Raw genomic sequence first — 9,055 nt, 5'->3', positions numbered from 1 at the left:
CTAATTAATATTAGTAGACATTTATTCAAATCTTCTAATACATAACATTACGATATTACGAGTACACTTTTGAACGTAAACAGGATACTTTTGAACTTCCATTTATTTCTAATTAATATTAGTAGACATTTATTGAAATCTTCTAATACATAACATTACGATATTACGAGTACACTTTTGAACGTAAATAGGATACTTTTGAACTTCCATTTATTTCTAATTAATATTAGTAGACATTTATTGAAATCTTCTAATACATAACATTACGATATTACGAGTACACTTTTGAACATAAACAGGATACTTTTGAACTTCCATTTATTTCTAATTAATATTAGTAGACATTTATTGAAATCTTCTATTACATAACATTACGATATTACGAGTACACTTTTGAACGTAAACAGGATACTTTTGAACTTCCATTTATTTCTAATTAATATTAGTAGACATTTATTGAAATCTTCTATTACATAACATTACGATATTACGAGTACACTTTTGAACGTAAATAGGATACTTTTGAACTTCCATTTATTTCTAATTAATATTAGTAGACATTTATTGAAATCTTCTAATACATAACATTACGATATTACGAGTACACTTTTGAACGTAAATAGGATACTTTTGAACTTCCATTTATTTCTAATTAATATTAGTAGACATTTATTGAAATCTTCTAATACATAACATTACGATATTACGAGTATACTTTTGAACGTAAATAGGATACTTTTGAACTTCCATTTATTTCTAATATTAGTAGACATTTATTCAAATCTTCTAATACATAACATTACGATATTACGAGTACACTTTTGAACGTAAACAGGATACTTTTGAACTTCCATTTATTTCTAATTAATATTAGTAGACATTTATTGAAATCTTCTATTACATAACATTACGATATTACGAGTACACTTTTGAACGTAAATAGGATACTTTTGAACTTCCATTTATTTCTAATTAATATTAGTAGACATTTATTGAAATCTTCTAATACATAACATTACGATATTACGAGTACACTTTTGAACGTAAATAGGATACTTTTGAACTTCCATTTATTTCTAATTAATATCAGTAGACATTTATTGAAATCTTCTAATACATAACATTACGATATTACGAGTACACTTTTGAACGTAAATAGGATACTTTTGAACTTCCATTTATTTCTAATATTAGTAGACATTTATTGAAATCTTCTAATACATAACATTACGATATTAAGAGTACACTTTTGAACGTAAACAGGATACTTTTGAACTTCCATTTATTTCTAATTAATATTAGTAGACATTTATTGAAATCTTCTAATACATAACATTACGATATTACGAGTATACTTTTGAACGTAAATAGGATACTTTTGAACTTCCATTTATTTCTAATTAATATTAGTAGACATTTATTGAAATCTTCTAATACATAACATTACGATATTACGAGTACACTTTTGAACATAAACAGGATACTTTTGAACTTCCATTTATTTCTAATTAATATTAGTAGACATTTATTGAAATCTTCTAATACATAACATTACGATATTACGAGTACACTTTTGAACATAAACAGGATACTTTTGAACTTCCATTTATTTCTAATTAATATTAGTAGACATTTATTGAAATCTTCTAATACATAACATTACGATATTACGAGTATACTTTTGAACGTAAATAGGATACTTTTGAACTTCCATTTATTTCTAATTAATATTAGTAGACATTTATTGAAATCTTCTAATACATAACATTACGATATTACGAGTACACTTTTGAACATAAACAGGATACTTTTGAACTTCCATTTATTTCTAATTAATATTAGTAGACATTTATTGAAATCTTCTAATACATAACATTACGATATTACGAGTACACTTTTGAACGTAAATAGGATACTTTTGAACTTCCATTTATTTCTAATTAATATTAGTAGACATTTATTGAAATCTTCTAATACATAACATTACGATATTACGAGTATACTTTTGAACGTAAATAGGATACTTTTTGAACTTCCATTCATTTCTAATTAATATTAGTAGACATTTATTGAGGGCACTTTTGAACATCATGTTTTATAAATTATTGAACTATTCGTGAAGTAGACGGGGAAACAAAACAAACACCTAAAATGTATCATTTGAGAAAATCATTTATTCAAGTTAATATTAAACACACATTTGCAAAACAAAACAATAATATCAGGTTGCATGTATGCAAGGTTCAGGAGGGTCAGGACCTGACAAATTTCCACCAATCCGGTCTTCATTACAACTCCTTAGTTAATTGGTGTATTGCATTTATCCTGTGAATAAAAAGAAATGTACAATAAACCTTAATTTAAACCGTACAGAAATATACTACAACATTTTATTTTGTGCCAGCTTTCTTGAGAAGTAAATATATAATATAAAACATGCAATATATATGCTCCTAATGCGGATATCAGAATAGCTTGTTGACATACGGTTGCTGCATATATACTACTTAAATATTAAGATTAGTTATCAAGGTACAACTGGAACAAGAATTTATTCATACAAAAAAGTTATAAGTTAAAGTGAATTAATTATGCACAGATTGACACCAACAACTAGTTAGATCTTATATAAGTGCCTTAAATTATCTGTGATTTCATCCGATTATTAGAAATATATTTTTCAGTGTTCTGGGTTGTATGTGACGATTTTGTTTTAGGATATTAGCACCAGAAGAATTCATTATAATGCAAATTTTCCTGATTAAATATGAACAGACTTGTAACAAAACCATCGTTTGTCCCATACTATCCGATTGCCGAGTTTTGTCTGAATATGATTACTGGTTCTCGATTTATATTTATATTTATTTATTTCACCAGTATACAAACAAAATATTTACATGTTCATGTACGGGACAAAATTGTATAATACTGGTGGGGACCAAGGAAATAGTCCACATGGACTAGTCTAGTCCATGGCCCTTAATATTAAATAAAAAAATTAAGTCGTCATAAAAGTCACAGTAAACAAACAAACAAAAGTTATGAATTAAATAAATGAGATCAACCAGTAAATAGTATAATCAATCATCACAATGAATGAATGATATTAAAATTATTTAATAAGAGTATTCAAATTGGCATACTTTTAAAATGAATATGCTCTATGTACATAGATAAATATAATTCACTGAGAAGCATTTTCTTCAGCTCTTGTTTGAAAATGCTTCTACTGCCCATGCTTTTTAGGGTTGGGGGGGGGGGGCAGAGTTCAGATGTTTAATAGTGGCGTATTGAAAATTATGTTGTGTAATGGTTAAACACATGTAAGGGACAGTGAAGTTACCAGTAGACCAGATGTGGTTGGATAGGGATGTGAATGTGCTGGGGGAAATAATCGCTGACACTATGGACAAATCGATTTGTTTTGAGGTCAAAATTTGTAATTGTAATTTGTTATTTATTCATTTAAAACAGTACATTCATAAATGGTTTTTCATGCACAGCATATAGATATAACATTTAACATACAATTGAACAATCCACTGCAAAAATGACGAGAACACAATAAAGAAATGCATAAATAGGGTATAAAATAAAATGACTACGAAATAATATGATAACATTACAATTAAAAACAAGTCATTGAAAATGAAACAGTCCCCGTTAAATTTTTCAAAGTTCTCCTTGTGCTCGTCATATTAAAGCGGAAGGGTTGTCACGAGCGTGTCCTTGAAACTTGAGTTCCAAGTGGAGTATACAACAGATTGTTTATTTACATCAAAACACGTGTGTTTCGTGTAGTAGTAATATGGCCAAAAATAAAAACAGTTGTTATTCGGCCATCTTTGATCTGATCATGAAACACACTTGATATGTATGATGTATGCCAAATACGAATAAAAATGGTACATAAATTGTGGAAATATAGTAGTAAGGCCAAAAAGTCAGATGGCTGTCAATCGGCCATCCTTTACCAGATTTTGAAAACAAATTGTCAATGACATGCATCCTAACATGTATAAAGTACATGTACATGTATGTGCAAAATTTGAATGAAAACTGACAGAGCACGTCCAAGATACCGCATAAAAAAAAAGATGCCTGCCAGTCGACAATCTTTGATCCAATTGCGAAATAAATCGTCATAAACATGTATTCTAATATGTATAATCTATGTACCAAGTTTGAATGACAACTGACAAAGCATGTCCAAAATACAACATTTTCAGAAAACAAGATGGCTGCCAGTCGGCCATTTTAAATCGAATCACGAAACCACGGCATGTGCATATGCCCCACATAAGGTACTAGGCACATGCAAAGAATGAACGGGATCAGTCCACAGGATTCTGAAATATGACTCTGGACAGAGGGACACACGGACGGACAGACGGACACACAGACGGATGGATGGACGGACACTCAGGAACTCACGGACGACCAGGGACATGTATCCTAACATGTATGATCTATGTACTAAATTTGAATGAAAACTGACAAAGCATGTTCAAAATACAACATTTTCAAAAAACAAGATGGCTGCCAGTCGGCCATTTTGAATTGAATCGCTAAACCACTGCATGTGCATATGTCCCACATAAAGTACTAGGCACATACAAAGAATGAATGGAATCGGTCCAAGGGATTCTGAGATATGACTCTGAACGGACGGAGATCGATTTTCGGACTTTGTCCGAACGGGGACTAAAAACATAGTCCGAAAAAAAATGATAAAATGCATAAATGGGGTAAAATATGAATTTACAACAAAGTGGTAAGATAAAATTATACAATATTGTTAGCAGCTGTAGTAATAAGTGAGAATTCAAAAATATAATTTTTCAACATACATGTATATGATTGTGGTTTTTAACAAGTCGAAAATATCACTTTTACTAAAAATGATAAAAATATTCATCAAAATTAGAGAATTGAAGTGTCATCATGAAATGAACAAATTTGAGAGTGGTCCACATGTAGTACCTATATATGTAATATCAAAGATTAGACTTGTGGTTTTTAACAAGAAGCCGAAAATATCACTTTTTACCAAAAATGACAAAAATATTCACCAAAATTAAAGAATTAAAGATAACATTACAAAATGAACAAATCTGAGAGAGGTCCACATGTTGTACCTATATATGTAATATCAAAGCAATTGGACTTGTGGTTTTTAACAAGAAGTCGAAAATATCACTTTTTACCGAAAATGGCAAAAATATTCCCCAAAATTCGAAAATTGAAGATATCAATACAAAATGAACAAATCTGAGAGAGATCTACCCAAGGTACATATACACCAAGTATAAAAGCATTCAGGCTTGTAGTTTTCAAGAAGAAGTAGAAAAAGTAAAACATTGACAAGGACGACGGACGGACGAAGACGGACAATCACTTATATGATAAGCTCCGCTCGACAAAGTCGACAGCGATGCTAAAAATCATCCCCCCTTTTCATACAGACTGCTCAAAATTTAAATCCTTTTCTGACCGCACATGTATGTGTTGCATCCGGTTAGTTATACATGTACAGTTTCCAAATAAATAAAACGCTATTTACTGGTAATGGTGATTTTGTGTGTTAAGTTCAATAAATCACTTTGTTCAAATGTCTTCATATGTAAATAAAACAAAAAAACCCATCAGAGATGGTTGATTCCCAAACTGTTCATGGAAAATTGGAATCATTCAGTTACAACTTTGGGTACCTTACACTGCTATTACAGTGACTATAAGGCAGTGTATGCTATTTTTGAATCTGGTTGATTACACTGAACAAATCTGTATGTAGTTGCTAGAAATTTTTGAACTCTTTGTTCTTGCAATTAAAGTTAAACACTGAAAAGCTTTAGTGTGAATGGAGAGAATTTGTAAATTGAGAGCAACAGTTTTAAAAATAAGCGTGACAGTCAAAAGTCAGCATAGAAATGCCAGACACAATTTGGTCTATAAGCATTAATATATGCAAACGTATGCAAATTAGCACACACACAATATGTTGTCAGAACCGGAACCATAAGTACACTAACCATACCAAGTTTGGAGAAGATCAACATAGAAACACCAGATACGATTTCGTCCACAAACATTAATATATGCAAATAATATTCAGATATGCAAATTAGCACACACAATATATATTGTCACCATCGGATCAATAATTACATTAATCATGCTAAGTTTGAAGAATATCAGCCATGCCAGAGATATGACTTCATCCATAAGGATTACAATTTACAAATATGCAAATTAGCACACACACTATATGATGTCAGCACCGGACCCATAAGTACACTAATCATACCCAGTTTGGAGAAGATTGGCATAGAAATGGCAGAGATATGACTGTTCGTACACTTGTAACCACTATGCTGGACCAAACATTGTGAAAAGGGATTGTCAATGGAGTTCCAACCAATCATGCAGATAAATCAGTAACGGAAACACAGACGTGCAGATTTGCCGGTTAGAACCTTCGTTAAAAGTGGTCAGGTCAATCATGAAATGTACATGATTGTTTAGACAAAACTCAATCAGATCAAAGGCCGCGCCTTTGGAGTTTAGATACATGTTTCACGGGCAGTTGGGAGATACCACTTTTATGACAGGCATGGAGATGCACAACATGTGAGAATTGTTTAACTTAAATACAACATTTTCTGTTTTGTATACTATGCTGTTGTAAATATGTGTGTACAGTAGTGTACGCCTGTGTTTCCTTTGCTGTATTTTTTCTCAATTTCTCTAAAAAATGTTTTGTAAGTTCACTCAAAAACACTACTTCAAAATAGTATAAATTATAATAATATGATCATACAAAATCTTGGATAAAAGAATAAAGTGTGTACAGTTTGTGTTTTTTCCCAAATTAAATTTATCATATAAAATTTACAAACAGGTTCTCATTCTTTTTAAAACAGAATAAAATAATAAATTCATAGTAAACATATTGTTTCTTTAGATCTTGACCAAATGCAGACAGAAAATGTTACATCAACAACACAAAACATATGGTAATGTTCAGTATATACTTTTATGGGGTACAAATTAAATAATTTTGAATAGGGTCACAGTGACCTTTAAATTATGATAAGACTTGTTAGTAACTCAAAGTTTGTAACTCAAACATATTTGCCCTCCTTTGGGTAGGGGTATTTCAGTGTATCAATTTATCTCGACAAGTTAATAATGCGTATCATTGTACATTCGATCAATTGGAGGCACACATGGAATGACTTGATGGGGCTTGCGTTGCCAGTCTGCTTCTAATTTTCGTGTTCGAAGCTGTACGACGCACAGGCATATTTTCAAAAATCAGATTTCTCAAAACACATTACCAAAATTACAAAAACACTGGAGACATGCAGACTGTCTATCAAAACACGGATGTTTTTTACCTCCATGATCAGGATAAGTGGCGACCGACTAAACTGCGACGAGCTGTTTGTCGGCCTGAGTCACTCACTTCACTGAACGTACCCAATATTTTCGAATAGTACGGGCATATTTTAGAAGCAACATGAACAATTTATATGCTAGCTATGATTGCTGATTACATTGTATCTCCCAATTCATAGCACCCGGACTGCAGCTCACATCATCACATCACTGCACTAGTAAACGAGCACGCTCGTCTCTGGCACTGGAACCAGCGTCAACTGTCCACGAAGCGATTACAATCATGAAACACCCACCTCCCATTATTTAGTATTTGTACATGTTTGTTAACAAATTGAATGCAATAACTACCCACCTTTTAGTCGCAGCGATGTAAAATAGCAATCTATGTGGAAGATTCGCGGGACGGTTCAACAGCAACAGAACGGCCATTGATTTCCGGTAGACAAATTTAAAGTTTTCCCATGATGCCATTTTCATACTCCTCAGGCTAGTAGTCAATTATCGACGGGTTTTTTCGCACGTTTGAAGAAGTAGAACGGGGTTTCCGACGAAAAAGAGTTATTAATAATAAATAGTCTCGCTAAAATTAGGAAACGCCAACAGTATCTGTTGATAATATAAAGTTAAACAACTTCCTGCTAAAATATGAATGTAAGAGTCATAAATTAGTGAGTAATTAAGATATAAAAAATATACAGGGGAGACTTTTGAACGTAAGGGTCTTTTGAACTCCTAACAGTCGTGACCTCGATGTGGTTCGTAACCAGTCTTGTGATTGGTTGTTGACAAATGCTGAATAGGCCACGCCTCCAACTGTGCCGTGCGTTCGGGCAAACCGTGAGGAATTCCTAAATGGAGTAAATTTGTGTAGTTTTCTTGATTTATTCTGCAGATATCGGTAAAATGTAGGTAGGGCTTTGGCGAAATTTGAAGAAGCAACTAATATTCTTCAACCTGGTATTTTTTTTAGATTTTATTTTTCATTCTTTTCGTCTGTTTTTTCGAGTTTAAAAAATGTGAGCTGGCTGGAGCCTTCATCCCTTGTCTATTTCTTACACTGGATACCAGCCGATACCCCCCCCCCCCCCGCTCATAGAGACTGCGTATTACAGTTGATTATAGTTCCTGGGCTCCCTGTGGGAAGACTTTAATAACAGGGCATATCCTTACTTCCAGTTATTGGGAAGGTGTTTACATCAATATTGTATTCCAGAATATTTGAGTGGTTCAATATTAATTCACCCATTGAACAATGGACAAGCAGGTTTTAGCAACAATACTTTACTATCGACAGCTTATTGTCAATACAACCAGGAATCGTTATATGACGTTAAACTGTCTTCTATCTAATCTTATTCTAGCCCCTTGGGAGTTAGTGTATACATGACAACATTCTCATTTGGTGACTTTACTCATCAGAACACGAAAGAAAGAATTATAAAATAATGAATATTTATATAAATAACATTGTATTAAAAATCGATTTGAAACGTATCGTTTTATCAAGTTGTATATTCAATGCAGGGTAGAGTGGGAGTACAGATAATAGGATAATTGAGACAAACAACTGAAATGTATATTAATCTTGAAAACAGAATTTATTTGAACTCATTTCCATCATCAGAAAACGTATCTACTGATATGTACA

At 32.1% G+C, this 9,055-nt stretch overlaps 1 long non-coding RNA gene across 1 annotated transcript; it reads right to left on the bottom strand.

Moving 5' to 3' along the window:
- Positions 1-2,154: 2,154 nt before the first annotated feature.
- LOC146735859 (uncharacterized) lies at positions 2,155-7,957 on the bottom strand. Its single transcript, XR_014930883.1, has 2 exons — positions 7,760-7,957; positions 2,155-2,325 (listed from the first exon to the last, which is right to left on the bottom strand). It is a non-coding gene; the product is annotated as an uncharacterized LOC146735859 (long non-coding RNA).
- Between the last annotated feature and the right edge of the window lie 1,098 nt (positions 7,958-9,055).

The sequence above is a fragment of the Saccoglossus kowalevskii genome, chromosome 11, assembly GCF_978046115.1.
Source record: "Saccoglossus kowalevskii chromosome 11, keSacKowa6.1, whole genome shotgun sequence".
Taxonomy (NCBI): Eukaryota; Metazoa; Hemichordata; class Enteropneusta; family Harrimaniidae; genus Saccoglossus; species Saccoglossus kowalevskii.
This window is presented reverse-complemented; position numbering and strand designations above follow the sequence as displayed.